At 47.3% G+C, this 7838-nt stretch overlaps 1 pseudogene; it reads left to right on the forward strand.

The window, feature by feature from the left end:
- The first annotated feature begins 3473 nt into the window (after positions 1-3473).
- Positions 3474-7389, forward strand: LOC124252213 (mas-related G-protein coupled receptor member X2-like; annotated as a pseudogene).
- The last annotated feature ends 449 nt before the right edge of the window (positions 7390-7838 follow it).

Here is a 7838-nt window from a genome sequence, read left to right on the forward strand (position 1 = left end):
AGCTTCTCTCTTGGGGCTTCTCTCTAAGGCATGTGAGGACACAGGACAAGCAAGACTTGTCAGCTTGACCAGCCATGGAATGAAGTAATGATTCTGGGAGAACCAAAGAAGGCAGGCAATTAAAGCAGGGTCTTCTAGGCAGCAGATCTCATATTGATAAAAACTGTGTATGCATGTGTATATGCAAACATGCATCGTTCTGCACTCTCTTTTTGTAACTTAACGTATCTTGAAGGTCCTTCCATATCATGTTTGTGGCTCTTTTTATACATTGTATGGATGGACCGTAATTTATACAGTATTGGTGGCCATTTGGCTTTTACCAGTCTTTCGTTAATGCAAATAATCCCACATTTGTTAACCTTGTACATATGTATACAAATATATCCCTAAGATAAATTCCTAAACGAGGAATTAAAGTGCAAAAAAGTATGATACTTTATATATGTTTATATAAGTTGCAAACTGCCTTCCCTGGGGGCTCTATCAATCTTCACTCCCCCAGAAAAGTGTGAGCATCTGTCCCACATGATCTCCCACTGGGATACTGACAACTTTTTGGTCTTCGAAATTTTGGCAGGTAAATTATAACTCGGTGTAATTTACTTTGCCTTTCTCTTATTATGAGTTCGGTTTCACATCTTCTCTCGTGTTTAAGAGCTATTTGTATTTTTTTAGGAAATGTGAACTCATATCTTGCATTTTAATTTAATTTAATTTTCTTATTGCTTTGTTGCATTTTCTAATTTAACATTTTGTAAGAACTTCTGCATATAGGAAAAATTAGAACTTTATCTGTGAGTTACAAATATTTTTCCAGCTTTTAATTTATCTTTCGATTAGGGTGTCTCATTTTGTTCTCAAAATTTCTTTATGTTCTTGTGGAAATTTTGTGCTAAATTTAGAAAGGATTTCCCTGCTTTGACTTACAAAAGCATTTTCCCATGGTTTCTCCAGGAATAATTATACCTTCATTATTTATTTTTAAATATGTAGTATATTTAGAATTTGCCCTAATATCATACATGAAGTACCTTTTCCAGTTTATTTTTTTAAGATGGCCACCCAGTTGTCCAGTTCCATTCACGGAATAGTCCCTGTTTACCTGCTAGTTTGATGCTCAGCTTTTATCATGAACTGAGTCAGCGGACGCATTTGTGTCAGTGGGTCAGCATGTGCGAGTCAGGGCTACGCTGCTGCGCTTACGGAGGCTGTATTCAATGTATGAAATGCCTTCACTGCGCTTCTTTTTCAGAAGAAGGAGTTGGGTTTTTTCCTATGATTTCTTCTATGTTTTTATTTTTGTATTCGGAAACACGATTGATTTTTTCTGCAATAATCTGTGGCTCAGCCAGCGATCCTAACTCTCCCCTTGCCTGTGGCGGTGTTTCAGTTGATGTCCGGGGTGTCCGGGAGTCCCGTCCCACACCTGCCCTTCTCTCTCCCAGCCGCTCTGCTTAGTCCTCCAGGCCGCTCTTTCTCTGCAACCACATTGATGAGACTGGCAAGGACTCCACGCTGCAGGTCCAAAGGTCGGTTTCTCAACCACTGGCAGCATTTGACACTACTGAGCAATAGCTCTGTCATTTGGGATTCTGGAACACCACACTCTCCTAGTTTTCCTCTTTCCACAGCAGCTGTTGCTTCTCAGTCTGTTTTGCTGAATCAGCTCCTCCTCCGGACTTCTAATGGATGGAGACCCCTCTGCTGAGCCTTCACCTCTTCTCTTCTCAGTTCCATTCGCATCCTGAGGGAGCTCGGCCAGGCCTTCGAGCACGGGCTCCACAGGGCCATGGTCTTGTCTGAGATGCTGTTCACACCACACCCTATTGCCTGAAACAGTGTCTGGGACACAATTAGTAATTATTAAATATTTGCTGAATGAAGGCATGGAAAAACTTTTCTGAATGTTAAATAGTTCCTGATTCAAATGTCATGTATAAAAATGACAAGTAGATCGATATGGCTATAGCATGAGACACATGAGCTGAAGTCGTAAAACATAAGACTGAAAATATTAGATATACAGACCAACTGAAAATAAGTAAATCGCAAATATTGTGAAGTGGAGGGAGGCAGAAGATATGTTACATGAGCTGAATTCCTTGCATTTTATAAGGGGAGCCCATTGATGCAGTTGTTAATGCTGATAAATTAAAATATAGAAATATAAGCTTACTATTTTGAGCTAATAATAAAAGAAATGATAATGGGAAGTATAATCAGGGGTGGCCTCTGGAGAACGGGAGTCATGGAGACTGCCACTTTGTATATGTTTCTCTATCATTTGGAAAGAAGTTCCAGATGTGAATGCATTATGTTAGCATAAAGAAAACAAGCAAAAAAAATCAGGTCAGGTCATGGCGAACTTTCAATCACCCTATGATAGGCTTTTCTTTAGTTACGAAGCCTCACAATGCAAGCTCACATTGCTTGACATTGCTACCCAGGTCCCCAGTTGTCAACCGTATGCTCCAGAACAGTGATTACTTGCTAGGAGGTGGACCAGATGGGGTGGGATGGGCGAGGCTGGTGTGTGGGCGGAAGTGGGGCAAATGCTGGGAAACATCTTGGTGAGGGGTCACGTCTCAAACAGCCCTGGCCTCTGAATTGCCCACCGGGTCTACACGGGAAATTGCAAGTTCTGTCCAGTGTCTTGATAAGCCTTGCTTGGTCACCGCCCCTCACTCCAGCTCCTGTAGGCATCTCCCGATTTAGAGGACAGGGAAGTGTCCTCTGGCATCACTCGATCACAGAAAGGCTCTCGCTCTCCACTCCGGCCAGAAGAATGGAAGAAGGGTCAGGATATATAGCAAGAACTGCCCTATTTCCAAGGCCAGTGATGGTGTTTGCTCTAAGTTCCCGTCCCCTCTTTCTACTTTGGGGTGCTACCTGCAGGGGGTCATGGTGTGTCCTTCAGGAAAAGGCAGGAGACTGAAGCTCCCCATTAGCACCTTTGGTGATGGCAGCTCCGACTGTGGTCGATCCGAATGGGGTCAGCCAGAACCTTTCTCCCTTCTGATTCATCACCTCATATTCTCCCCTTCATTGAACCGTTCAAATCTGCAGGCATGGAGAGGATGCCGCCTCTTACAGGAATTTAGGGAGCAAGGGAACATGCTGGCATTGCTTCCCGGAGACGAACTGCTGTTAACCCAGGTTTCATTGTTTCACTGGCTTTTCAAAGTTCTTTTCTCTTGTGAATCTGGCAGAGTCCCAGGAGGAAACAGCCCAAACTGGGATGAGTGAGGAGTGTTTCATGAGGGGACCGAGTATTTGCAAAGCTGGGCAGGATTAAGGAAAAGTGACAAAGCATGGTGAAGCAGCCTAAGGCAAGCAGAAGTGAAGCACTGTCCACCCCCAGGCTTGAAGGGACCAGGGAAGGAGCAGCTACTCAGAGAGTATGTGACATGAGAATGGATATTAGGGGCAGTCTCTGCGTTTGCTGATTATCTCTCGCATTCTGTGTTCACATGAAGATTTTTCGGGGGCTCCTCAGAAATGATGAACGCTGCAGCCGAGAACGGTGGGAAATCCTTGGACAGGGCTCCAGGAGACCAGAGATGGTATTGGATCTGCTCTTCACGGTGACATCTCAGGAAAATCCCTCCGACTCCTTAGGCCTCAGCTTCTTCTGTGTTAAGTGAGGATATCACAATAGACGGTCCCTAAGGAGCGTGCAAGATGCTGGGGATACAGTAGTGACCAACAACAGGTGTGACTGGGTCCTCATGGAGCTTCCAATTTGATAAGGAATACAAATACACCCCACCCTAGTAACATATTTATAAATGGTCAGGTGTGTGAGTGGAGATAGCAGAGGTTCTGGTTTTCCTCCTACAGCCTTTTCTGGCCAATCTGGGCTGTGGGGTCTTGTCTCTCTAACAGAGCGCACGATGGATGATTCTGTCTTTGTTTCCTCTCTGTGCCCCGCAGGAGGACGCATCCTCTTCCCACTTGGAGGTCTTCTGCCTGTGTGAGTCCTCTGGATTCTGGAGACTTTGTGAGGCAGGAAAGGGCTCCTGGATTCTGCTGTCTGCCCCTAAACACCTTCTACTCACCTCTCCTTTTTCGCTATTTGACTGGCTTCTCTTGCCCTCTCTGGGTTTCTGGAGTTTGCTTGTGTTACATGATTTTTTAATCCATAATTTTGACGGCCATCTTGGATTCGACTTGGGAATTCCTTCTCTGCTTTTCTCCCGTCCACGTGTAATTGACACTACAGTGTGGCAGGTGTGCAGGTCTGGTCAGAAGTGTAGACGCTGAGGGAGCCCTGCTGGGTTCAGATCCACGCTGTATGAGACTAGGAGCAAACCGCTCACCTTTCCTGTACTCCAATTCCATGCTCTGTAAACTGGGGATAATACCAGTTCTCACCTCACAGGGCTCTTGAGGGGATTGAAGGAGGCAATACGGGATAAGCCGTCAAGTGGCCGCAGTTACTGCCCCAGCCTGAGCTCCTCATCTCCCTCCAGCTGAATTCTGCATGAGCATCTCCCTTCACACTCCAAGCCCTGCACTTTTTCCACTTCCCCGCACAGATCCCTCTCACACTGAAACTTAGCTCAGCGGCGCAAACTCTACTGGAGATCTCCTGGGAGGGAGAACGGAGCGGGTTTGCACTGCACACGCCACAGCAGCCCACGTAACAGCCCCCAGAGACATTCCTGAACCTCAAGCAGCTCTTCTCAGTGGCCCTCGGCCCTCACCCTCGCTTACTCTTCCTCCCTTGTATTCCGCTCAGCCCCAAACCTGCCTCCAACTTGTGCACCAAAACGATTCTAGGTGCTCAGCAAAGCTGTGTTGCATCCTCGCTTCAAAGGCACATCAGGACCAGCTTAAGTAATTTGGGCACACGTGAGGAATTCTTCTAAACACACACAGAGCTCTCCAAGGAAAGAGTCACCATGAGTGAAATTTTCCTCATCCATTACACACATGTGTTCTAGTGTCTTTAATTGTGTTTTCATTTTTTTTGTATTTAACCCAAATCTTTCACTTTGTTAGCCTCCTCATTCATGGAATAAGTATTTATTGAGGACACACTGTGTGCCGCATACAGATCTAGGCACTGGGGATGTATATAAAAAGTGCTGCTGTGTCCGTAGAGCTCACACACTGAGCCATTTCCAGCCCACCTTGCCTGGCCATCCTCACACCTGTCCTAGCAAGAGGTCACATTCCCCTCATGTCCCTAAAGCATGATCTTCTTTCTCCTCGGTGGCTGGGTCACTCTTAGTGATGAGGGTGGGCTGTGGGCATCTCTGTGTCTTCCTGAATTCCTGCACCTGTTAGGAAATTTTTGGCCCAGAACAGAAGGAATGCTTGGGCCCATAGCCCTCTCCTGGTCTCTCAGATCCTATCCCAGACTTTTCTCTTCCTTCTTCAGGAAATTCTGGGGACGTGACATAACCTCTGGACAGTCAGTGGTGTGGCGGTGGAGTATGATTGGACTACAGAACATCCGCATGTCAGTAGAGGGTCCGTGGTGCAGCAGAGAAAGCCCAGGATTTTAGAGTCAGAGAGAACTGGATTTTGATCCAGGTTCCAGGTCTCCAAGGCTATGCGGCCTTTGGTAAGGATCTTAATCTCCGCAAGCCTCCATTTCCATCCTGTGACATGGGGACAGCAATTCCCACGTCACAGGGTGGCCGTGAGAGTCAGTGATCATACAGCAGGTGCTCACATCTTGTTTCGGTTTCCAGTGGAGGGTTTCTGAGCACACATCTAACCATCTCAGCCTGGGGGACTGAATTCACACCAGTGAATGGACGTGACCAGGCCCCACCTCAAACTTTTAACATGGAGACCCTCATCCGGGCCTTGCTGATAGTCGTCATCACCCTGGTCGGGCTGCCCAGAAACACGGTTGTCATCTAGCTCCTGGGCTTCCACATGCGGAGGTCTGCCTTCTCTATCTACGTTGCAACCTGGCTGCAGTCAGCTTCCTCTTCCACTGTTGCCAGATTACACGTTCCCTGGAGGAACTCATCACCTCCTTCCATTCCATCTCCATCTCTTTCCCTAGCTTTTTCACCACTGTGGTGAACTTTGCCCACATCGCAGACCTGAGCCTTCTCAGCATCATTAGCACCGAGCACTGCCTGTCCACCCTGTGCCCCATCTGGTACCTCTGCCACCATGGCAGACACATATCAAGTGTCATGTGTGCCCTGCTCTGGGCCCTGTCCCTGCTGCTGAATGTTCTGGAAGGAAACTACTGTGGCTTCCTGTCTAGGGATTGTGACCATGTTTGGTATTAGGTATTTGATTTCATCTCTGCTTATTTTCCTTTTTTTTTTGGTGAGGAAGGTTTTCCCTGAGCTGACATCTGTGCTGATCTTCTTCTTCTATTTTGCATGTGGGACTCCACCACAGCCTGGCTTAATGAGCAGTGTGTAGATCTGCATCCAGGATCCAAACCTGCAAACCCCGGGCCACCAAAGCAGAGCATATGAACTTAACCACTACGCCACCTGGCTGGCCCCTTTGCTTATTTTCTTACTGGTGCTTCTCTCTGGGTCCAGCCCGGCCCTGCTGCTCAGGATCCTCTGTAGCTCCCGGCAGATGCAGCTGACCAGGCTCTGCATGGTCATCCTGCTCACAGTGCTGGTCTTCCTCCTCTGCGGCCTGCCCTTTGGCTTCAATGGTTTCTGCTGGATTCAGAAGGACTCCAACATGTTCTCAAGTTATCTTGGAAGGACTGGGGTGAACCTGCCTGGCATTAAGAGCAGTGCCAACCCCAGCATCTCCTCTTTTGTTGGTTCCTTTAGGCATCAGAGGCTGCAGCGGCAGACCCTCAGGCTGGTTCTCCAGGGAGCTTTGGAGGACACGACTGAGGTGAAGAGAAGTGGAGGAAGCTTTCCTCAGGAACCCAGGGTGATGTCGGGAAGCAGTTTCATGAGGTGATTCTGGATCAAGCAGGGTTCAGTCAGAAGTAGGACTTATAGAAGATTCTATACATAATTGTGAATGGTTTGACCCTACACCACTGTTGTGGGTGCTGGTCGAGTTGTCTCTGTAATGCTGTTGTCTGTTTGTCTGATACCAGAGCTTGATGTCTGCAGGGAAAACTCGAACCCAGGAGCATGAGCTAAAACCCGTGAGAACCAGCCAGAACTCTTGACAATCTCTCTCAGTGCATGCACTTTTGATGATGCAGGAGTTCTGTGGGAGAAGTTGGCTCCCTTCCTCATGGAGCTAAACACACCCCTGGTGCAGGAGTCAGAGAAGCTGAAGGAGGATCCAAAGGAAGGTGGAGCAGCTGCAGCTGCCTCACGCCGCAGAGAAGCCACAATGTGCACGAACATCCTGGTGTCCTTGCACCAGCCTTCCACACGTGAAAACAGTATCTCTCCTGCACGTTTCCAACCACCAAATCTCGTGTAAAATGTAACTTGATGCCCCCCCCCAACCAGAAACGTTAAAGGAAGGGAATTCTGGGGAATGTAGTTCAGTCTAGCCAAGTCAACACTTTCATACCCATGACAGTCTACCCCTTGTCAGCTTGGCACCTGTAACCACCTCCCCAAACCACAGTTCATTGCAAATAAAGACAACAGCGAAGGCACCTTCTCCCTAACATGATACACCTACCCCACATACTCATGAAACATACCGTCGTTTCCCCCAAGGGGACACGAAGTCTCCTTTTCAGCTCTGGGTGATGCTTATTTGTCTTCTAGTGGGTCACTCTCCCCTTTTGAAATTCTGTAACTTAAACACTGAGTCACACAGTTAACTACTGTTAGTACCCATTCTGTACGATGGTAAGGGATTAGGAGAAGAGAAGAAAAGAATATTTGGGCAACGTATATACAAGCACATTCACAGCACAG

The sequence above is a fragment of the Equus quagga genome, chromosome 14 (assembly GCF_021613505.1).
Source record: "Equus quagga isolate Etosha38 chromosome 14, UCLA_HA_Equagga_1.0, whole genome shotgun sequence".
In the NCBI taxonomy this organism is placed as follows: domain Eukaryota; kingdom Metazoa; phylum Chordata; class Mammalia; order Perissodactyla; family Equidae; genus Equus; species Equus quagga.